General features: G+C 45.5%; 1 pseudogene; it reads right to left on the reverse strand.

Annotated features, from left to right (window-relative positions):
• The window catches only part of LOC124007822, a 36,659-nt pseudogene extending 11,236 nt beyond the window's left edge, over positions 1-25,423 (reverse strand).
• Between the last annotated feature and the right edge of the window lie 221 nt (positions 25,424-25,644).

The following is a 25,644-nucleotide window of genomic DNA, read 5'->3' on the forward strand; positions in this document are numbered from 1 at the left end:
GGCTGAGGGATAATGATCTTCTACCAATTGTCCTGGGAATCCGTCCATCCCTGGTGTTCCATCCCGTCCTCTTGCTCCCTCGCTCCCCTTCTCTCCCGAAAGCCCAGGCAAACCAGATCTTCCCTGTATGATGACAGGAATACAGTAAGCATTGCTATATAACAAAGATCTGGCCTCCAATCAAACTTAGCAATATATTCAAAGGGATTTCCTGGTTCTTACTGGAAGGCCAGCGATTCCGGGCGGACCCTGAAAAACAATGGATATGTGACTATGTATTAGTTGACGTGATCGTAAAGGCAATCCAAATGATGAGTGGATGGTAATGAATAGATCACCTGTGGTCCTGGAATCCCTATCACTTCAGCAACACCATTGACCCCCGTCACTCCGGAACCCTCCCCGTCACCCTACACAGAGAGGACACAGATACAGTTCAAAAAAGTCAATTCCACAAAAATATGTCGGCAAATATACAGTATGTAGTCAATTTGGTAATAATTTGTATGAAGGGAGCTTTGGGGTGGGAGGTTAAGCTGTAGTTGATGTAGTCTGGGTGGGTGGCAGGAGTTGTGTACTCACATAACGCACGGGGTAGGAAGGTCCGGGGGGTCCGGGTGGTCCTGGAGGCCCAATCGGTCCCATGGGCCCAGGAAGCCCAGCCAAGCCCCCCTGCCCTGCCTGACCAGGCACTCCAGGGTCACCCTGAGAACCCTGGTGGTTAGGAGCGAAGAGGTGAGAGACCGAGAGAGAGAGATTGTAAAGGTGTGTGTGTGTGCATGTGTGTGTAAAAATCAGCAGTCCATTTACATGTAGACATAACAGACAAATAAAGAAGCATTCCACAAAATTGGACACACATTTAAGCTGCATTATTACTATAACAAGCAATGTAAATCAATATTGAAAATAATAAAAACAATTATCAAAAACAATGACTGCATATAGTTTAGTTCCAATGTTAAACATCTAGACTGATGGTAAAATATCTTAACATCTTAAATAGCATGTCGTTGCTTATGTCAGAAGTCAAACAAGCAAATGTTCTATTTGTCCTATAATGAAACACACTGGGAATTAGAGTTTTTCTCAGTGAGTTGATTCCCCCATGTGATGAATGCAGCCGAAACCAAGGAACCAATAGTATGCAGTCGAAACCAAGGAACCAATAGCAGGGGACCCAGTAGTACCTGTGACCCATCACCTTCACTAAAGATACTGGTCAAAAAGTTGGAGGAGAAGGCAGACAAAGAGTTTTGCTAGAGGAAGACAAGGATAAGGGAGAAGATCTGTATCCTGAGAAAATCCTCACACCCTCACCAACATCATGTTTAGACTCGATCTCTAGAAGTCCCACCACCAACATCATGTTTAGACTATCGATCTCTAGGAGAAGTCCCACACCCAGCAGCACCAAAGAAACAAGGTCAAAGTGAAAATAGCTATATATTTAGATTTAGAGGTGGGATAGTATGGGTGTATTTCAGAGCTCACCCTCTCTCCACTGGGCCCTGGAAGACCTAGATCACCAGCTTCTCCCTGCGGATGAGAGGGAGAGAGATGGGGAAAGAGACAATCATCTCAAAAGGATCCCTATACAAAGGTCCAGTTCTGTGCTGTATACAGTGATATATAAACTCAGCAAAAAAAGAAACGCCCCTTTTTCAGGACCCTGTCTTTCAAAGATCATTTTTAAAATCCAGATAACTGCACAGATCTTCATTGTAAAGGGTTTAAACACTGTTTCCCATGCTTGTTCAATGAACCATAAACAATTAATGAACATGCACCTGTGGAACGGTCGTTAACTTAAGACACTAACAGCTTACAGACGGTAGGCAATTAAGGTCACAGTTATGAAAACTTAGGACACTAAAAGAGGCCTTAAAACACTAAAAGGACACTAAAAGAGGGTCCCTGCTCATCTGCGTGAACATGCCTTAGGCATGCTGCAAGGAGGCATGAGGACTGTAGATGTGGCCAGGGCAATATATTGCAATGTCCGTACTGTTGAGACGCTTAAGACAATGCTACAGGGAGACAGGATGGACAGCTGATCATCCTCGCAGTGGCAGACCACGTATAACAACACCTGCACAGGATCGGACATCCAAACATCATACTTGCGGGACAGGTACAGGATGGCAACAACAACTGCCCGAGTTACACCAGGAAGGCACAATCCCTCCATCGGTGCTCAGACTGTCCACAATAGGCTGAGAGAGGCTGGACTGAGGGCTTGTAGGCCTGTTGTAAGGCAGGTCCTCACCAGACATCACCGACAACAATGTCACCTATGGGCACAAACCCACCATCGCTGGACCAGACAGGACTGGCAAAAAGTGCTCTTCACTGACGAGTCGCGGTTTTGTCTCACCAGGGGTGCTGGTCGGATTTGCGTTTATCGTCGAAGGAATGAGCGTTACACCAAGGCCTGTACTCTGGAGCGGGATTGATTTGGAGGTGGAGAGTCCATCATGGTCTGGGGAGGTGTGTCACAGCATCATCGGACTGAGCTTGTTGTCATTGCAGGCAATCTCAATGCTGTGCATTACAGGGAAGACATCCTCCTCCCTCATGTGGTACCCTTCCTGCAGGCTCATCCTGACATGACCCTGCAGCATGACAATGCCACCAGCCATACTGCTCGTTCTGTGCATGATTTCCTGCAAGACAGGAATGTCAGTGTTCTGCCTTGGCCAGTGAAGAGCCCGGATCTCAATCCCACGTCTGGGACTTGTTGGATAGGAGGGTGAGGGCTAGGGCCATTCCCCCCAGAAATGTCCAGGAACTTGCAGGTACCTTGGAGGAAGAGTGGGGTAACATCTCACAGCAAGAACTGGCAAATCTGGTGCAGTCCAAAAGGAGGAGATGCACTGCAGTACTTAATGCAGCTGGTGGCCACACCAGATACTGACTGTTACTTTTGATTTTGACCCCCCCTTTGTTCAGGGACACATTATTCAGTTTCTGTTAGCCACATGTCTGTGGAACTTGTTCAGTTTATGTTTCAGTTGTGGAATCTTGTTATGTTCATACAAATATTTGCACATGTTAAGTTTGCTGAAAATAAATGCAGTTGACAGTGAGAGGACGTTTCTTTTTCTGCTGAGTTTCGTATGATCAGTTCAGCTGAAATAATATAAGTCTCCTCGCTGTCTCATACCTTCTCTCCGCTACTGGATCCTGGGGTTCCAGGTCTGCCAGGTGGACCAGTGGGCCCCTGAAAAACACAGCATGATATCAATACATAATGGTCAAAAAATCAAGACATTCATTTCAATGCTGTAGTTGTGTTGTCGACAGTTAACTAGGCACAAAACATATTGTCACGTCAGATATAGTAGAGAGAGGGTCCTCACTGGTAGGCCACGGGCCCCGTCCTGTCCGGGAGGTCCAGGGGGCCCGAAAGAGCCTGACCCATGGGAGCTGACACCACCGGCTGAGGGGCCAGGGGGGCCTGGGGGGGGCCTGGTAGACCACGGAGAGTCTAAAGAAACAGTCAACATAACAGTCTTGGGTTTCACAATATACATTTGGTGAAAAGTCATTTTTCTGGGCCAAACTCAACATCTCTGCATCAGCTAAAACATACCTGTATTTTCTCCAAATCTGGGAATCCTCCGGAGCCTTCCACATCCACAAATGTCTAAGGACAAATGAAGAAACATTAACAATGGTATATTTGTATATTCATGTCTGATCCACATGAATTTATGGGCTGAATGGCCTGTTGCTGTAGTGGTTTACTCACAGCGCGATCAGCTATCCCTGGGCCTGGGGGTCCAGGTGGCCCTGGAGGACCCCTGGGTCCTGGGTGACCATCACCACGATCCCCCTGGAGAGGTCACAGGGCACACACTCAGTATTTAACCTTTGGGCACCTCCGATAATATTCAAATACTCATGCTCTTCAATAAATGGCTTCTGGCCTTTACCTTTTGTCCTTTGACCCCTGAGTCTCCTTGTGTTCCTGGGAACCCTCTGTCTCCGGCAGGTCCCTGAGGTGTGGTGGGACAGAGAGAGAAGACACAGCTTATTGAGGCTGACACTGTCTGACCACTGCTACTGACCACCACCGCTTATCAATAATGACATCTGACCACCACTGTATTTCTCCTCACACAATTAACAATGAATAAAAACCCATGACATGAGATCAATGGGATAAAACATCAGAAAGTGACACTCACTAATTTGCCATCCTCTCCTGGATCCCCCTGGGGAATGAAATAGATATGGTTTGTTACAGTCAATTCAAAGAAAATGTACAAGTACTGAGACCAAATAAAGGGAGAATGCTCTACACAGAATACAGTGTCTATGGAAAGTATTCAGACCCCTTAACCTTTTTCACATTTTCTTACGTTACAGCCTTATTCAAAAATTGATCAAATAAATAAAAAATAAATCAACAATCTACACACAATACCCCACCCATAATGACAAAGCGAAAACAGGTTTTTAGAAATGTTTGCAAAACCCCACCAGAAATACCTTATTTACATAAGTATTCAAACCCTTTGCCATGAGACTCGAAATGAAGCTCAGGTGCATCCTGTTTCCATGGATCATCCTAGAGATGTTTCTACAACTTGATTGGAGTCCACCTGTGGTAAATTAAATTGATTGGACATGATTTGGAAAGGCACACACCTGTCTATTTAAAGGTACTACAGTTGACAGTGCATGTCAGAGCCAAAACCAAGCCATGAGGTCGAAGGAATTGTCCGTGGAGCTCCGAGACAGGATTGTGTCAAAGCACAGATCTGGGGAAGGGTACCAAAACATTTCTGCAGCATTGAAGGTCTCCAAGAACACAGTGACCTCCATCATTCTTAAATTGAAGCAGTTTGGAACCATCAAGACTTCCTAAAGCTGGCCGCCTGGCCAAACTGAGCAATCGGGGGGAGAAGGGCCTTGGTCTGGGAGGTGACCAAGAACCCGTTGGTCACTCAGACAGAGCTCTAGAGTTCCTCTGTGGAGATGGGAGAACCTTTGAGAAGGACAACAATCTCTGCAGCACTCCAACAATCAGGCCTTTATGGAAGAGTGGCCAGACGAAGTCACTCCTCAGTAAAAAGTACATGACAGCCCATTTGGAGTTTGCCAAAAGGCACCTAAAGATTCTCAGACCATGAAAAACAAGATTATCTGGTCTGATGAAACCAAGACTAAACTCTTTGGCCTGGATGCCAAGCGTCACGTCTGGAGGAAACCTGGCACCATTCCTACGGTGAAGCATGGTGGTGGCAGCTTCATGCTGTGGGGATCTTTTTCAGCAGCAGGGTTGGATCGAGGCAAAGATGAATGAGCAACGTACAGAGAGATAGTTGATGAAAACCAGCTCCAGAGAGCTCAGACTGGGGCAAAGGTTCCCCTTCCAACAGGACAACGACCCTAAGCACACAGCCAAGACAACGCAGGAGTGGCTTCAGGACAAGCCTCAATGTCTATGAGTGGCCCAGACAGAGCCCAGACTTGAACCCAATCTAACATCTCTGGAGAGACGTGAAAATAGCTGTGCAGCAACGCTCCCCATCCAACCTAACAGAGCTTGCAAGGATCTGCAGAGAAAAATGGGAGAAACTCCCCAAATACAGGTGTGCCAAGATTGTAGCGTCATACCCAAGAAGACTCGAGGCTGTAATTGCTGCCAAACGTGCTTCAACAAAGTACTAAGTAAAGGGTCTGAATACTTATGTAAATGTAATATTTCAGTTGTTAATTTTAATACATGTGCAAAAATGTCGAAAAACCTGTTTTTGCTTTGTCATTATGGGGTATTGTTTGTAGATGGATGAGGGGACAAAACGATTTCATCCATTTTAGAATAAGGCTATAACGTAACAATGTGTGGAAAAAGTCAAGGAGTCTGAATACTTTCTGAATGCACTGTATGTCAGAAGGTATGGTACAACTCACCGCCTCTCCCTCTGGTCCCTGGGGTCCTGCTGGTCCTTTGGCTCCTGGGGGCCCCATCGGTCCCATTGGCCCCACCACTGGCTGCACCACAGAGCCATCCCCTAGCCTCACAACCTGGGCAGCTGGCCCCCCAGGGCCAGGAGGGCCAGGGGGACCAGGTACACCACGGTCCCCCTTGGAGCCTGGGTAACCAAACCCAGAACTGCCCTGTGGGAAGAAAACAATCAACTACCTATTTAATCTGATCACTTCAATGACTAGCGAAGATAAATAAAAAGAAGCTGGGAAGGACAAAGTCAAAACATACCTTCAAGCCTTTGTCTCCCTGAAAGGAAAAGGAGACAAAGACAAGTTGTAAGTAATGTTGAAACTATTACATGTGTCTCAGAGGCATGTATGTGGTCTGTCTGAATCAGATGTAATCAGCTATGGGGGTCATCAGTTATAGGGGTTGTATAACACACAGTACTGTGCCAGGCAGCATGCAGTACCTTTTCTCCGTGTTCTCCTCCGCCTGATGAAGAGCCAGAGGAAGAAGCAGAGCTGGAGAAAGACCCCGATTCCCCCTTTGGCCCGGCGGGACCTCTGTCCCCTGGACTGCCCTTCTCCCCTCTGTCCCCCTTCACCCCGTTAGAACCACTAGGGTCTGACGACACACAGAGAGACACAGAGAGAGGGAGAGTTGGGTGTTAGAATAGACGTCAGAAGTAACATCGTGGTCATCATCGGCATGAATGTTGCTGTCATCGTCACTTTCACTCGCATCCTCTATCCTCAGTTAGCATCCTACTACCTTTGTCCTCCCCTTCCACGGAGTTTCATGCCAACCTGTTCCACAGAGTTCCATGCAAAACTATTCCACAGAGTTCCATGCCAATATATTCTACAGTTTCATGCCAACCTACTCCACAGAGTTCCATGCAGACAGGACATGCTGAGGAGGGCATGATGAGATCTCATCAACCTAGTCCAGTGCAGATTCCCTGAACTCTGACATGGAGTGGTAAGGGTATACTGTCCTGAAATCAGGGACTGGTTGTCAGGGAACTCCACTGGACCTCATTGGAGAGAGTTTATGATATAGCCCGACAGACAGACAGACGGACAGACAGACAGACAACATTTCCAGTGACCTACCTGGTTGACCTCCTGACCCTGGTCTGGACTCTACTGAGGTCTGATGATTCCTGTCACCTACAGTCAATCAACACAAACACACTTACCTGCATGCCTAGTTCGTACACTAGAAAACACTAACAATTATCAACATTCCCCTGGTGGGTAGGAGCGTTGGGCCAGTAACCCGAAAGGTTGCTGGATCGAATCCCTGAGCTGACAAGTTAAAAATATACCGTTCTGCCCCTGAGCAAGGTAGTTAATCCAGGCACCGATGACGTGGATGTCGACTAAGGCAGCCCCCCCCCCCTCAGAAGGGTTAAATGGGGAAGATACATTTCAGATGAATACATTCAGTTGTACAACTGACTAGGTATCCCCCATTCTTTTCCTTTCCAATCAGCCACTCTTGAAGGAAAATTAAAGGTAATGTCTACCTTCTCCACTAGAAGGTGCTAGTGTGCTGTATATCCCAGCATACCGTATGTAACGAGCAACAAGGTTCTCAAGTAGTGTGGTATTACACTAGGTACATATTTCCATGACAGATAGTTTCACAGTTTTTACATCAACAGTTTTTGTTAGCACTGCAGTTACTCTAAATATAGCTTGGTTGGTTCACTATTATATGTGCATTTTCAATAAACCTAAGTAATATTTTAGAGGATAACTTCACAGATGATGTCATAATTATTCAACTCAGCCCACTGACCTGTCTCTGAGAGCCTGTCGCTCACTGATGATGTCAGAGGGGGCTCTGGCACTGGTCGGAGAGATGGAGGTGTGGTCTGACAGGAGGGAAGAGAGGGAGGAGAGGAAGGTTAGACAGGACAGACAGACCCCGATCCAATAGTTTCACAGTAAATCCTTCCATCTATTTCTACATCACAGAATAGATTAACAGGACAAGATAGGATAAAGAAGATTCCTTTACAGTTTTGCCGGTCTCTCTTCTGTCCCCATCCCCACTGCCAAAGTCACCTGAGGCCTGAGAGAGAGACAGAGGAAGAGAGAGACAGCAAGACAAACAGAGACAAGTCAAGGCATTTGAGAAAATGTTAGTTGACATGAATCATATCATATTCCTTCTAAACTGTGTCTGGTTCTACAGTCTAATCACTCACAGCGTCTGAGTCATCATCATCTTCACAGAGTAGCTCAGCTGCTCGAGGGTTACCCACCACGTTCAGCTCAGCGATCGCGCCCTGCACAACATGCACAGACACAGACAAACACACTGATGGCTGTGAGAAAGGAGATACTGTACAGCCATTGGGGCAGTAAGAATTTAATGATTCTAGTCAGGATCTAAGCCATTAATATACAATCAAATGTAAAGAGGATGTTTCTGACTGACCGTGGCCTTACTAACTCAGAACAGACAGAGTCTTGCTTAAACAACAGACATGGTTCTAAATCTCTCCCAGGGGCCTGATAGAGTTAGACTATGAGAATGACAGGGTTCTAAATCTCTCCCAGGGGCCTGATAGAGTTAGACTATGAGAATGACAGGGTTCTAAATCTCTCCCAGGGGCCTGATAGAGTTAGACTATGAGAATGACAGGGTTCTAAATCTCTCCCAGGGGCCTGATAGAGTTAGACTATGAGAATGACAGGGTTCTAAATCTCTCCCAGGGGCCTGATAGAGTTAGACTATGAGAATGACAGGGTTCTAAAACTCTCCCAGGGGCCTGGTAGAGTTAGACTATGAGAATGACAGGGTTCTAAATCTCTCCCAGGGGCCTGATAGAGTTAGACTATGAGAATGACAGGGTTCTAAATCTCTCCCAGGGGCCTGATAGAGTTAGACTATGAGAATGCACATTTCAACACACTGTCTGTTAAAAACAACAGGTGTGAGTGAAATGAAACCTAAACCCTCACATTGTTTGGGGGTAAATCCCTCACTAATCGCTCCCTCAGGAATCTCAGTCAGGTATGTGTCACTGGCAACAGGAAAGCCAGACAGCCAGTCACATCTCACTAACACAGCACTACTAACCCCTCCTCCCTCTAGTAAATCTATTAGCTGACCTGTCCTGTCGTCTGGCCTTTGACCCCGTCAGCATAGTCACTGACCCGTCTAACCACATGTGATGGTCACATGGGGTTTGACACCAGAGCGAGGGTTGAGGGTGGGGGTGCAGAACGACAGACTTTAGGGGAAGAGTTATACCAATGTTTTACATGAGGGAACAATAAAGATATTTTACATGAGGGAACAATAAAGATGTTTTATATTAGGGAACAATAAAGATATTTTACAAGAGGGAACAATAAAGATGTTTTACATGAGGGAACAATAAAGATGTTTTATATTAGGGAACAATAAAGATGTTTTACATGAGGGAACAATAAAGATGTTTTACATGAGAGAACAATAAAGTTTGAGGTAAATATGTGTGGTCAGGTCAGCATTAGAGGTGTGGTTGGCGATCCATACTGTACCTCGAACCTGTCAGGGTCCGCGCCTCCCGCCTGACCCACGAAGATGCCCGCCCCGCTGTCCAGCTCCATGTCATCCGGCGAGCGCTCCAACTTCACCGTCTTCCCAGAGGCGTCGCACCCCATGAAGAAGGTCACCTGGTCGTTGAACACGGACAGAGAGAACTTGGTCCAGGAGACTAGGTCCAGGGAGGGCACGGTGAAACTAGCGGCCAGGTACGAGGCCTCAGAGTCGGGCTCTGTGTAGTAGAACAGAATCTTCTGATTCCTGCCGTCAGCGTCCGGGGCGCTCAGCTTCACCCCCACGTACATGAACTTCTGGGAGGCGTCTGTGATGGAGAAGAGGACCCCGGGGCTGGAGGGGAGGATTTGGAAGACCAGGGAGAAGTCTCTGTAGAAGGGGTTGGGGAGGTGGGCCAGGGCCGGCTGTCCCGCAGCAGTCAGCCCGTCCTGCCCTCCGAAGTAGTAGGCGGGTTTCCCCCCTGGACCGGCCTGGGAATCATCAGGAGGCAGGTCTCCGATCAGCTGCAGTAGAGTCACACCACTCTCTACTGCAGGGGAGGAGACAGGACAGGAGGTGAGGTTACACACACGAAGCCAGCGCTTACAGTACAGGAGTCCCATTGGCCCAGTCCAGAAACAAAGCACTAGCCCTAACTTAGGTCCCAGGGCACTGTGTAGATCTGAAAACATTGGATAGCAGTATAATAAAAATGTCACCTTGCATATTGATTTGTCCAATTCCAATAGATCTAGTCTACATGAAGTGCCCAGGGCTTCTTTCAGATCTAGTCTACATGAAGTGCCCAGGGCTTCTTTCAGATCTAGTCTACATGAAGTGCCCAGGGCTTCTTTCAGATCAAGTCTACATGAAGTGCCCAGGGCTTCTTTCAGACTAGTCTACATGAAGTGCCCAGGGCTTCTTTCAGATCTAGTCTACATGAAGTGCCCAGGGCTTCTTTCAGACTAGTCTACATGAAGTGCCCAGGGCTTCTTTCAGATCAAGTCTACATGTCTTCTTTCAGATCTAGTCTACATGAAGTGCCCAGGGCTTCTTTCAGATCTAGTCTACATGAAGTGCCCAGGGCTTCTTTCAGATCTAGTCTACATGAAGTGCCCAGGGCTTCTTTCAGATCTAGTCTACATGAAGTGCCCAGGGCTTCGGGACTTTGAGTTGTTTCTGGACCAGTCCTTTTTTTCAGCTCCTGTTTACGCTAATCACTTAACAACTGGTTTAGGATCAGCTATACACTCCAAAAAGTGTTCTTTGGCTGTCCCCATAAGTTAACCCTTTTGGGTTCCATGTAAAACCCTCTGAAAAGGGTTTAATATGGAACCCAAAAGGGTTTTTACCTGGAACCAAAAGGGTTCTACCCAGCATTGCAAAGGGAGGGTATATTACTGGAAACTTTAAAAGTTTACCAGTAAATTACCAGAATGTTGGTATCTTTCAAGGATTTTATTTAATCTATCACAAGACATCTAGTGTCCCTTTTGGGTACTTCAGATTATCACAAGTGTCTGTAATTATCTCTGGCGCTCTGTGTGACCTTACCACATGTAACATACAGTATATTAAATAAGATGATTTTCAAATAAAACATTGAATATAAAACCTGCAAAACATTATCCAAAATATAAACCATCAACTTAGTGAATATCATTGGTGTTTAATATGAGGGTTTCAGCATGAAATATATATTTTTAAAAAAATGTACACACTTTTATTTATTTTACTATGAATTTGTTGACAATGTTTCAGTGTCAAACTGGTGGCAGTTGTGAAAAAAGTCAATAGTTGTACGAGTTGCAGAGTTTCATTATTTAGGCTATTTTCTCTTGAACCAGATGGTCTGTATACTAGAAACCTGTGGCCAATATGGACACAGATATTTAAAAACATAATCCTATATACTAGAAACCTGTGGCCAATTTGTACACAGATATTTAAAAACATAATCCTATATACTAGAAACCTGTGGCAATTTGTACAGATATTTTAAAACATAATCCTATATACTAGAAACCTGTGGCCAATTTGTACACAGATATTTTAAAACATAATCCTATATACTAGAAACCTGTGGCCAATTTGTACACAGATATTTAAAAACATAATCCTATATACTAGAAACCTGTGGCCAATTTGTACACAGATATTTTAAAACATAATCCTATATACTAGAAACCTGTGGCCAATTTGTACACAGATATTTTAAAACATAATCCTATATACTAGAAACCTGTGGCCAATTTGTACACTGATATTTTAAAACATAATCCTATATACTAGAAACCTGTGGCCAATATGGACACAGATATTTAAAAACATAATCCTATATACTAGAAACCTGTGGCCAATTTGTACACTGATATTTTAAAACATAATCCTATATACTAGAAACCTGTGGCCAATATGGACACAGATATTTAAAAACATAATCCTAGATACTGTATCATTTTGTAAAAGTTATTCAAGTATAAATTACCAAAGTTATGATAGATTGCCATATATTTTCTGTTACCAAAAATGACGATGAAGATTCCGGTAACTTCGGTAAACTACTGGTAGCTTTGCACCCCTAGTTCTACCTGGAATCAAAAAGGGTTCTACTATGGGGACAGCCGAATAATCATTTTAGCTTCTAGACAGTTCCTTTTTTTCACAGCCTGTACCATCTTCCTTTACCATACCCCCAAATTTAACCCTCAGCTAAACAGCCAAACTGATCCTGAGTCAGTTGTTAAGGGCATAGAGTAAGCATACACAGAGTACTTTATCATTGACATGAAGTTACCGAAGGGTACAAGGGCACAGTGCAATAGCAGATTAGAAAGCATCATGCCTTGATTGGTGTGCTGTGCTTCACCAAGTGACTTAGCCAGGATGAGTGCCTCAGGCCATACACATACATGTGCAGTGAAGTTAACAACAAAGCCACTGGGCAAAAACTGGTTGAATCAACGTTATTTCCACAACATTTAAAAAAGGAAAGATATATGATGATGTTGAAACAAAGTGGAAAACGGATTGGATTTGAAAAAACTAATCCACGTAAGGCAATTTAGTATTTTTGTCACCCAACATTTAACTAAAATCCAATGACGTGGTGAAATGTTTTGTTGATTTCACGTTGCCTGACAACCCAACCAAATGTAAATCAACTGACCTAACGAAAGGTCAGCAAAATGTCAGCAAAGGTCTGTTGCAGAGTGAAATGACAAACCTCAGGCCACGTGGACCAACCCCAGTAGACTCAATAGGGCTTCAGACTCAATATGGTTTTAGACTCAATAGGGTTTCAGACTCAATAGGGTTTCAGAGTCAATAGGGCTTCAGAGTCAATAGGGCTTCAGACTCAATATGGTTTTAGACTCAATAGGGTTTCAGACTCAATAGGGTTTCAGAGTCAATAGGGCTTCAGAGTCAATAGGGCTTCAGACTCAATATGGTTTTAGACTCAATAGGGTTTCAGACTCAATAGGGTTTCAGACTCAATAGGGCTTCAGACTCAATAGGGATTCAGAGTCAATAGGGTTTCAGACTCAGTAGGGCTTCAGAGTCAATTGAGCTTCAGACTTTATTAGTTAATGGTTCAACCTCACCTAGGACAGGTCAAACCGGTTCACGGGTCTACAGTATGCGGTCAATGATGAACCCTTCTACGTTTCTATGATGGGCGATAGCAGATCTCGTGACAGCTCACATTATCTTTCAAGTGCAGCAGTAAGTCTGATTGACCAAGGTAGGTAGTAGATGTCAAATAAAAGCAAAAATAAGGCGTTATGGAGAGAGTTTCAAATGAACTTGGGCTGTTTTAGCATGGAAAAACGTCTGACTGTAATCCAATTCCCATGGACTCAAATAGCCTAGAGGGAAATGAGGAAATTACATGAGACTAACCATCACATTCACATGAAATAGCACCTCTAGGGAACTAAACACTGGACAGACAGACATCCTCTCATGGGTGAACTGTCAGAGTAGATTTATGACAGATGTTTAAAGAAAAGCCCACACTGTACAATGTGAATGTCACACGAACCAAAGATACTTGAGATTTCCTATCCCTCCAGTGATGTAAACTTAAACAGGGGAAGTGAACTCCGTAACACAAGTCATTAAGTCTCAGAGGATCTAGACTGAACCATGAGGAGTTATTCCAATAGCTAATGGTGTATCCTAAAGGGGATCTAACTTCTCAATGGCCAAAAGTGGCATTCATAAGTATGTGCAATATCATATCATACTTACGCAATAAGGCACGAGGGGGTGTGGTATATGGGCAATATACCACTGATACGGGCTGTTCTTATGCACGATGCAACGTGGAGTGCCTGGATACAGCCATTAGCCATGGTATATTTGCCATATAACACAAACCCCTGAGGTGAATTATTGCTATTATAAACTGGTTACCAACGTAATTAAAACAGTAACACCTATGGTATAGGGTCTGATATACCACGGTTGTCAGCCAATCAGCATTCAGGACTCGAACCACCCAGTTTATAATGAAGATTATACAACGGGTGGGTCTAAATCCTGAATGCTAATTGGTTAAAATCTCATTTCAGCCAGTGTCTATTCTACAAGTTACCACGGGCTAAATCTATGAATGCCCTTTCAGGTGGTTGAGTAAGCCTACATTTTAAAATGCATCATGTCTCATATTAGTATCATACTTCCAGCTGTGACTTGTGTGAATGGCATTTATTTGACTATTGGATACTACTTGGGTGCAGCCCTTGGACAACAACCAATACACAAGGACTATCGTACTACATCCTAAAATGAATTGGAACATTTGGAGACTCAATACTTTTTGGACTAATCTCAAACATGTGTTTCCACACACTAACACAGCAACACCACTTACTCTGTACAGCCTGTACTCACTCCCACACCATATTGCTAAGCCAGCTAGGGTCTCACTGGACTCTGTTGTTATGCTATCTACATTCTAAACCTGCACGTCAACCGAAGCATAGCTGAAGATCCTGTGGGAATTCAGCCAATTAGTGGGAGGCAGAGAGGGCGAGGGGGAGGAAGCTTCTCATCGGATGAACCTGCTATTGGTCCATCTGACAGGGCGCTAGGGCATTCACAGCTGTGGCCCGGTTAGCCCAACACTAACCCAACACTACCTCAGACACTAACCCAACACTACTGCAGACACTAACCCAACACTACCGCAGACACTAACCCAACACTACTGCAGACACTAACCAACACTACTGCAGGCACTACCGCAGACACTAACCCGACACTACCGCAGACACTAACGCAACACTACCGCAGACACTAACCCAACACTACCGTAGACACTAAACCAACACTACCGCAGACACTAAACCAACACTACCGCAGACACTAAACCAACATTACCGCAGACACTACCCCAACACTACCGCAGACACTACCCCAACACTACCGCAGACACTAACTCAACACTACCGCAGACACTAACCCAACACTACCGTAGACACTAACCCAACACTACCGCAGACACTAACTCAACACTACCGTAGACACTAACCAACACTACCGCAGACACTAACCCAACACTACCGCAGACACTAACCAACACTACCGCAGACACTAACCCAACACTACCGCAGACACTAACCCGGCACTACCGCAGACACTAACCCAACACTACCACAGACACTAACTCAACACTACCGTAGACATTAACTCAACACTACCGCAGACACTAAAACACAACCCGGCACTACCGCAGACACTAACCCAACACTACCGCAGACACTAACTCAACACTACCGCAGACACTAACTCAACACTACCGCAGACACTAACCCAACACTACCGCAGACACTAACTCAACACTACCGCAGACACTAACTCAACACTACCGCAGACACTAACCCAACACTACCGCAGACACTAACTCAACACTACCGTAGACACTAACCAACACTACCGCACTAACCCAACACTAACACTAACCAACACTACCGCAGACACTAACCCAACACTACCGCAGACACTAACCCGGCACTACCGCAGACACTAACCCAACACTACCGCAGACACTAACTCAACACTACCGTAGACACTAACTCAACACTACCGCAGACACTAACCCAACACTAACCCGGCACTACCGCAGACACTAACCCAACACTACCGCAGACACTAACTCAACACTACCGTAGACACTAACCCAACACTACCGCAGACACTAACCCAACACTACCGCAGACACTAACTCAACACTACCGCAGACACTAACCCAACACTACCGTAGACACTAACTCAACACTACCGCAGACACTAACCCAACACTACCGCAGACACTAACCAACACTACCACAGACACTAACTCAACACTACCGTAGACACTAACTCAACACTACCGCAGACACTAACCAACACTACCATAGACACTAAACCAACACTACCGCAGACACTAACCAACACTACCGCAGACACTAACCAACACTACCGCAGACACTAAACCAACACTACCGCAGACACTAACCCAACACTAACTCAACACTAACCCAACACTACCGCAGACACTAACCCAACACTACCGCAGACACTAACCCAACACTACCGCAGACACTAACCAACACTACCGCAGACACTAACTCAACACTACCGTAGACACTAACCCAACACTACCGCAGACACTAACCCAACACTACCGCAGACACTAACTCCACACTACCGTAGACACTAACTCAACACTACCGCAGACACTAACCCAACACTAACCCGGCACTACCGCAGACACTAACCCAACACTACCGCAGACACTAACTCAACACTACCGTAGACACTAACCCAACACTACCGCAGACACTAACCCAACACTACCGTAGACACTAACTCAACACTACCGCAGACACTAACCCAACACTACCGTAGACACTAACTCAACACTACCGCAGACACTAACCCAACACTACCGTAGACACTAACTCAACACTACCGCAGACACTAACTCAACACTACCACAGACACTAACCCAACACTAACCCGGCACTACCGCAGACACTAACCCAACACTACCGCAGACACTAAACCAACACTACCGCAGACACTAACCCAACACTAACCCGAGTCACAAAAGAGCCTGAGGGAGTAACTGCTTTCTGTCTACCGAAAAAAATTACAATGAATGTTAATGAAAAAGTTAGATAAGAGAGGCAGAACAAAAGAGGAATATGGAATGTATCCACTATAGCTGTCAGAAAGTATTGCCAGTTACATACCAGCCATGTTTACCAACATGGATGTCATAACAGAATCCATCGACTCACTCACTTGTACTGCACTATACAAAATCAACTGGGACTGAGTTGCACTGCATTGAATGGGGATTCCCATGCAGGCAGATGTCGTGTTGACAGGAGAACGTGGGAACACCACCACCACATCCCAGGATCACATTTCATTTCAGTCATTTAGCAGCTGAGCAACATGGGACCAGGGTGGCTGGCCAGGCAGGCAGCTTCCCTTCCCTGTTCCCAATCTGACATGATTCCATGATTCTCCACACTGGTCTGATCCTTCACGCTATCCTGGCAACGCTCAGAGACGTTCCACAGCACTGCAGTAATAGGGAACCTAACAGCTTTCCAAGGATTCCCAGTCAGACATAGATTAAGGGAATATCCTGTTGATTACGTACTACAGATGTCCCATCCCAATAGGGAATATATTCCCACCTCCCCCAGATTGGAAAATCCATGGCCTACAGTGCACATTTTAAATTTGCAAAAAATTCTGAAAACCTCTTCTTGCTTTGTCATTATGGAGTATTGTGTGTAGATTGATGAGGATAATAAACAATTTAATCAATTTTAGAATAAGACTGCAATGTGGAAAAAGTGAAGGGGTCTGAATACTGAATGCACTGTATGTCTGTCAGCTGAGCTTATTCACCTGATAGTCACCTGATCTCTGTATGTCACCTGCTATATCATGAACTTCCATATTTGGAATAACTTGGCAGCATCATTTTGTGAAGTGAGTGGCCTAAACAATGCATGCACTGACCATAGAATGTCATGCACAAACTAAAGAACCCAAAACAACAACTAGGATGTGTGTGTGTGTGTGTGTGTGTGTGTGTGTGTGTGTGTGTGTGTGTGTGTGTGTGTGTGTGTGTGTGTGTGTGTGTGTGTGTGTGTGTGTGTGTGTGTGTGTGTGTGTGTGTGTGTGTGTGTGTGTGTGTGTGTGTGTGTGTGTGTGTGTGTGTGTGTGTACAATAAGCTTTGTTAAGTACAGTACCCAGCGTCTGGGCCCAGAGCCCAGCACAACAGGCCTGCCAGTCTAAACATGCTGAAGTGGCTCGGGACGAGGGCTAACGACTGGCTCTCAGACCATGACTAATCATTTAATATGTCCAGGAGGAGGGTTTGCATGCAACGCATACATTGAGAAAACTAGTTGGAGCTTGTGTGTGGTGGGTGGTTTCTGTGAGGCACAAAATGGCTGCCATGTTGTATCACCCAGGTAGGTGCTAGTGGATGAGGGTGAGTTACGGTATGAAGTACTTTAGGACATGATGGAAAGCACTATACGAATACAATCTAGAAAAACCATGAGAAATCTTGTAGCTACAAAAACCCTGCTTGCCAATGAATACATACACCAACCTGCAGTCATTCATATCCATAACAATACATTACACTGAGAATGAATCACTCTTCCTTGGTGAATAAAAGAAACAGTTACATTTATGTCAGTGTTGAAATTTGATATATTTAGCTGTATATACAGTGCATTCAGAAAGTATTCAGACCCCTTGACTTTTTCAACATTTTGTTACGTTACAGACTTATTCTAAAATGGATTTTTTTTAAATGTTTCCCTCATCAATCTACACACAATAACCCATAATGATTTAGCAAAAAAAAGGTGTAGACATTTTAGCAAATGTATTAAAAGTTTAAAAAACAAAATATTACATTTACATAAGTATCCATACCCTTTACTCGATTACAGCCTCAAGTCTTCTTGGGTATGACTCTACAAGCATGGTACACCTGTATTTTGGGAGATTCTCCCATTTTATCTTAAGATCCTCTCAAGCTCTGTCAGATTGTATGGAGAGGGTTGCTGCACCCCTATTTTCAGGCCTCTCCAGAAATGTTCGATTTGGTTCAAGTCCGGGCTGTGACTGGGCCACTCAAGGACATTCTGAGACTCTTCCCGAAAACACTTCTGCGTTGTCTTGGCTGTGTGCTTAGGATCGTTGTCCTTCTGGAAGGTGAACCTTCACTCCAGTCTGAGGTCCTGAGAACTCTGTACTTTGCTCCGTTCATCTTTCCCTCGGCCCTGACTAGTCTCCCAGTCCCTGCCACTGAAAAATATCCCCACAGCATGATGCTGCTACCACCACGCTTCACCGTAGGGATGGTGCCAGGTTTCCTCCAGACATGACGCTTGGCATTCAGGCCAAATAGTTCAATCTTGGTTTCATAAGACCAGAGAATCTTGTTTCTCATGGTGTTTCTCATGGTCTGAGAGTCTTTAGGTACATTTTGGCAAACTCCAATCTGTCTTGCGTTTTACAGAGGAATGGCTTCCGTCTGGCCACTCTACCATAAAGGCCTGATTGAGGCTCTGAGTGACCATCGGGTTCTTCGTCACCTCGCTGACAAATGCCCTTCTCCCCCGATTGCACAGAATGATGGAGGCCACTGTGTTCTTGGGGACCTTAAATGTTGACAAAATGTTTTGGTACCCTTCCTCAGATCTGTGCCTTGACACAATACTGTCTCAGAGCTCTACGGGCAATGCCTTCAACCACATGGCTTGGTTTTTGCTCTGACATGCACTGTCAACTGTGGGACCTTATATAGGTAGGCGTGTGCCTTTCCAAATCATGTACAATCAACTTAATCTACCATAAGTGAACTCCAATCAAGTTGTAGAAACATCTCAAGGATGATCAATTGAAATAGGATGCACCTGAGCTCAATTTCGACTGTCATAGCAGAGGGTCTGAATACTTACGTACATAAGGTGATTTTTGCAACAACAAAAAATCAAAGCCTGTTTTTGCATTGTCATTATGGGGTAATATGTGTAGATTGATGAGGAGAAAAAAATATTTAATCCATTTTAGAATAAGTCTGTAATGTGACAAAATGTGGAAAAAGTCAAGGGGCCTGTATACTTTCCGTATGTACTGTATAACGTTATTTTATCCCCTCGCCTCTCTATCCTATCTTCATCCTCTCCTCTTCACTTCTGTTATCCTAGCAAAGAGCTCCCTCTTAGCCAAGAGGGCATACATAAAATGTCCCGCAACCCAAACATTGACTAAACTACAGTCCATCTAGTTACCTTATGTCTGAGTTTCACTCTGTTTTAAATAAACTTAGGTATGTCACAGTGAACAATAAAAAAGTTAACAGAGCACTACTTCGTTGTAAAAGGCTTCATTGCCTCGAGACCGTGCTGAAGAAATGCTGCTGTTCTCTTCGTCTGAGAACTGTAATAAGTAATTGTTTGGGAAAATGAGAAGGCCTAACTAACTGTGTGCAAAGAGCAACAGAAAACTATTTTCCTAATTCAATGATGCATCAGAGAGACCCAGAGGCCAAACATCAAACAACTGTTTGTTTAAACCCCCACGTTCCAAGATGACAGTGCCAAAACTACTGTACGGACATAAGAATGTACTTTAATTACAGTAATGTAAGTAGCAGGGGGCCTCCCGAGAGGCGCAGTGGACTAAGGCACTGCATCGCAGTGCTAGCTGTGCCACTAGAGATCCTGGTTCGAGTCCAGGCTCTGTCTTAGCCGGCCGAGACCGGGAGACCCATGGGGTGGCCCAGTGTTGTCCGGGTTAGGGGAGGGTTTGGCCAGCAGGGATGTCCTTGTCCCATCGCGCTCTAGCGACTCCTGTGGCAGGCCGGGCACAGTGCATGCTGACTCGGTAGCCAGGTGCACGGTGATTCCTCCGGCACATTGGTACGGCTGTCTTCCGGGTTAAGCGGGCATTGTGTCAAGAAGCAACCCTTGGCAGGGTTGTGTTTCAGAAGACGCACGGCTCCTGACCTTCGCCTTTCCCGAGTCCGTACGGGAGTTGCAGCAATGGGACAAGACTGTAACTACCAATTGGATACCACGAAATTGGGGAGAAAAAGGGGTAAAAAAATAAATAAAATAAATGTAAGTAGCCAAAAATGAAACCATCATCATTGTTTATTGGTGCTAACTTGCAATGCTTGTTACAGTTGGTGACGAGCCCATCAAAGACCATTGGAACAGGCTGTAATGTGAAACACTGATCTTACTGTACCAGAAACAGACAGATGTCAGCTGGTGTTTGAGATATAGAGTATCTAACTCCACTTTCCATCTTCTCCAAGGACCCCCCTGTTAGAAAGTCTGAATGGTTCAACCTCTCCAGCTGTGACACATCCCAGAGGACCAGACCAACTGGACCTGGAGAGCTACAGAAAGGGGGAGCAGTGCCAGAACTGAAAGCCCATCAGTTAACACTTCAGAGTGAGGCAACACAGCTGTGACATCTATGGCATTTCCACTGTTCCCAGGTCAGCCCTTAATCCATATTTGGTCAGTTAAAAATGATTGATAATGGAACAGGAAACAAGAAAGCAGAGCACTCCACAAAGATGACATCACTAAATCCAACCTTGTACATTGGCTCAATTGGCTGAATGTCAGAAAAGCCCCATTCTGCTATTCAAGCTAATGGTTGGATTGGTCACACATAACATAACATAACATTTGGCGCCACAGCAGCTAGGTTTTCTCTGGTAAGGGCCCAGCTTTACGAGATTTTGCCCATATTTGGAATCTTCTGGGAATGTCTGAGTGATTTGAGTTGGTATACTGTAGAGCAATAGTTTTGCTACCTACATACCTATGAAATCCATTTACATAACAGATATTACAAAAATCAAGACTTGTTTATTACGAAACATGATCCACTGCATGATAACATCAATGCGGGCAACAAGCATGCTATACCACCCACTTGTTTCCCAGTGAACCAATGTGAACCTTCACATGTAATGAACTGGTAAATCCCCGACACAAATGACTCACTCTTTCTCTTTGTTTTTCTCTTTACTCTTCTTCACATGGATGACTGGACATTTCATTGACTCATTTCGACCGTTACTGAAAGACTGTGTAAAAATGTGGGTGAGACCCATGACCCCTCGTGGAGATTCAGTGCCCCGGTCTGGCCCGAATCAGACAGCTCCTTGTTGGAAGGGGGCTCGCAAAGACACCCTCACCCTTTCTCCCAAACCAGAGAGCACAATCGCCACACTCTTCCCCAGAGCAGATCATTGTCCATGAATCTTCCACCCCCAGCCACGCACCCCATACTGTCCATAACAGCACCAGTGTGGATGAGATGAAACCATTGTTCAGACTGCAGTGGTCTGCTCTGCTGAGAATGCATCATCCACTCCTCCTAGAAACATTCTACATTCCAGTCCTCATGCTCACTGATTTCAGACATTGATTGAGTCCCAGAAATACTTGAATGCAGTATGGAGGCTGTGTAATATAAAGATGGCAATGAAAGGAAGCTGGTGAATCTCGATAAGGGTCGGATTGATTGTCGCCCACCAAGCCGAATTCCATTGGTACAGATAGTGGCCTGAAAATGCTTTGTAGATTGACAGAGACAAGATGGTTGACCCTCTTCAGCCAGATAGTTGAGTCAAATCTTAAGATGGCTGTTTGTAATAGTTTGTTTCCATCCTTCTACCTATAGGTCCATCATCAGCCTATCCATCAACCCATGCATCCCTTCATCCATCTCCACCGCTCATGCTGATAGGACACACTTAGTGAACTCAGTAAAACAGGATACTGGAATAGAAAAAGGCACAACAGTGGTAGAGAGGCTTAAGGGACAGTCCCCATAAAACAGACTAACGTCAACTCCACAACAAAACAGGGACTTTCCATTTAAACTCCCATCTCAAATGACAAGTGAACTCAAGTAAACAAAGGAAAGGGTGCACTGTGTGTGTGTGTGTGTGTGTGTGTGTGTGTGTGTGTGTGTGTGTGTGTGTGTGTGTGTGTGTGTGTGTGTGTGTGTGTGTGTGTGTGTGTGTGTGTGTGTGTGTGTGTGTGTGTGTGTGTGTGTGTGTGTGTGTGTGTGTGTGTGTGTGTGTGTGTGTGTGTGTGTGTGTGTGTGTGTGTCTGTGTGCATCTGAGTGTGTGTGTGCGCACATCTGAGTGTGTATGTGTGTTCGCATCTGAGTGTGTGTGTGTGTGTGTGTGTGTGCATCTGAGTGTGTGTGTGTGTTTGATTCAGTGTGTATGTACAAGTCTAGGAATGCATCCCAGAAGAGAACGACATGCTGACAAGCGCGGTGCTGTTCCACAGCTTTGCTTGGCAAACAGAAGCACCAAGTAAATCACAAATGAACATGTTCTGAAGTAATTTATCTTGTCGGGCAAAAACACGGCAAGTGTAATCTATGATGAAATGAGTACAGCCAATATAAATAAACAGTCTTTCTATCATGTCTCATATTGACCTATTTTGTCATGTATTACAACTAGGAAAACAGTGACATATATATATATATATACTAGTACACTGCTATGCATTTCTTTTAAATGAGCCTTCCAAAAATAGTGGCTTTACAGCCTAACCCCTACTTTATTGGACTATGGTTTATGATAACATTTCAACTTTATCTAAACGCCTACCCTACTTGGTAAAAGTAAAGTTAACACGGACAATGAAAAACATTTTCAATAACATGCTAAGAAACCTGAGCACTTACAAATCCCCACGGGAAAACAGCTGTGTTATAAATATGGCTTGATGCGTTTAATGTCCTGTGACTCTGAACTCAGACAATCAATTCTCCCATGCATACTCAGCAGGGAATGATTTATTAGAAGTCTTCCTGCCCTTTGTGGGGCAGAACCCTGGAGAACAGATTATAAACAGTGTGCATTTTCCACTTCTCCATATGCTACTTTACTGCATCACATGAATCACAAGTCCAACCTACAGTACGAGCATATCTGAATACTCATAAATGCTGTAGGAAGAATGCAGGAAATGTATTTTCCACTGTCTGAAAACAACATGCTGTGGCATGATTTTGTCTGATGCTTCGTGTATATTTCATGGATTGTCTCCACTCTACGCAGACAAAACATTATTATTAACGTTAACATTCATACACAACATGCAAATGCTCCCAGGTTGGTGGTCTATAGTGCCGGTCAGTCATGCTTGTGTTCATGTCACACTTCTGAGCACGTGCAGTGGAGTATGATTGACCCCAAAACAAGGTACAATCATCAGCAGTCCCTGACTGAAAGTCCCCACCGCCGCCAAGCATTTTCAAGTCGCTCAAATGTGAGGATAACGCGTGTCTATGCTACTTCACAAAGGTGTGTTAATCACACGTGCACATGCACACACACACACACACACCTGTCATGACCAGACAACCGGATTCAAAATGTATCTCCAAACAGGATACATTCTAACCCGCGGTTTTACCTTTCCGATTACTAACTGACACGCATGGCGGACACCGCAACCCCGCCTCCTGATCCCTGTCGGGCAGCAAATTACACTCTACAGGAAGTCGCCCGTCATCCAGGGCTGGCCAGCAGCTGTCTTGCAGGACTTGGCAGAAGCTGCAGCAGGGCAGAAGGGGAACCTTGTCGAGCACCTGGCCAGGCAGCGGGCACCTGGGCACGAGGAGGAGGCAGAGGAACCATTCGGCTCCATGGTGGCACCCCGCCTTGGCCAGCCACGCCCACTCTCTCAGGGCCACGCCAACCTCCGCCACAGAGGTGTGGTTCAGGAAGTTGGGCAGCGAGAAATGCTTTGACCCCCTTGATATGCAGATTGGCCAATCAGTGGGCACAAGGTGGCAGGTTCCATTGTGGTCATGAGAAGTGATGTCAGAGAGGTTGGTCTTTGGTTCGCCCTGTTTCACCCCCTCAACCCCTGTGAGGTCATCCTCCACCACCCCTGTTAGGTTAGTGGGGAGAACCAAGCTTTCCCTTTCTCCAAGCCCTGACCCCGAACCCGAGCCGGTCCCTGAACCTACACCAGACTCAACCCCCGATCCAAACCCAGACCCTACACCAGATGCTGAACCAGACCCTGATCCGGAACCCATCTGAGACCCAGATCCTTCCTTAGACCCAGATCCTTCCCCAGACCCAGATCCTTCCTTATACCCAGACCCAGATCCTTCCTTAGACCCAGATCCTTCCCCAGACCCAGATCCTTCCTTAGCCCCAGACCCTTCCCCAGACCCAGATCCTTCCTTATACCCAGACCCAGATCCTTCCTTATACCCAGACCCAGATCCTTCCTTAGACCCAGATCCTTCCCCAGACCCAGATCCTTCCTTAGCCCCAGACCCTTCCCCAGACACAGACTCCTCCTTATTAGCCATCTGTGTGGTAGGGCTCGCCACTCCTCTGTCAGTCCAAGTGGTTGGGGTCGCGTCCCACGTCTGCACAAACTTACGGATCCCATCAGCCACGTTGATGATTTCTGCCCCAACCCCTGCCAGGTTCTCCTCACCTCTCTTGGGCTGTCCTCCTTCCTTGCCCAGTGGCGGAGCCTTCGTTGGGGCTTGGGTAGTAGGATCAAGGTCCTTGTTCCAGAACCAAGCATCCAGACGACCTGCGCTGAGAGCCAGGAGAAGGCCCAACCACAACGTCATCTTAGACATCCCGCTCCTTCAACCCACCGTCGCCTAGAACCTCCTAGTCTGAGAGTATAGATTCCACAACAAACACTGGATCACACAAGCACAGAGTTCTGTCTGTGTTCTTATTGTTCCTCCACCTACTAGCCGGCTAGTCAACAGTCACTCAAGCCTCCTCTGTCCATAAGGCACACTGTTAGCATGCACACACACACTGACCCTCCCTCTCGCACAGCTCACTGTTTCACTCCTTGCACCGGCCCAGTGCAGAATCATCACACACACACACAGGGAAATCCACATGAGGAGGAGGGGTTACTGTGTTGGAGAGGGGCTTCATTGGCAAATATGAATTTCTCCCTCACATTCTGGCCCCTCCCTCCTGTTGCTAGGTTGATGAGTGGGTCCACTCAGACACACAGTCCTCAATGAAGAGAACATGCACACTGACACACACACACACAGACAGAAGACACACCA

Source organism: Oncorhynchus gorbuscha, linkage group LG21, assembly GCF_021184085.1.
Source record: "Oncorhynchus gorbuscha isolate QuinsamMale2020 ecotype Even-year linkage group LG21, OgorEven_v1.0, whole genome shotgun sequence".
Lineage (NCBI taxonomy): Eukaryota > Metazoa > Chordata > Actinopteri > Salmoniformes > Salmonidae > Oncorhynchus > Oncorhynchus gorbuscha.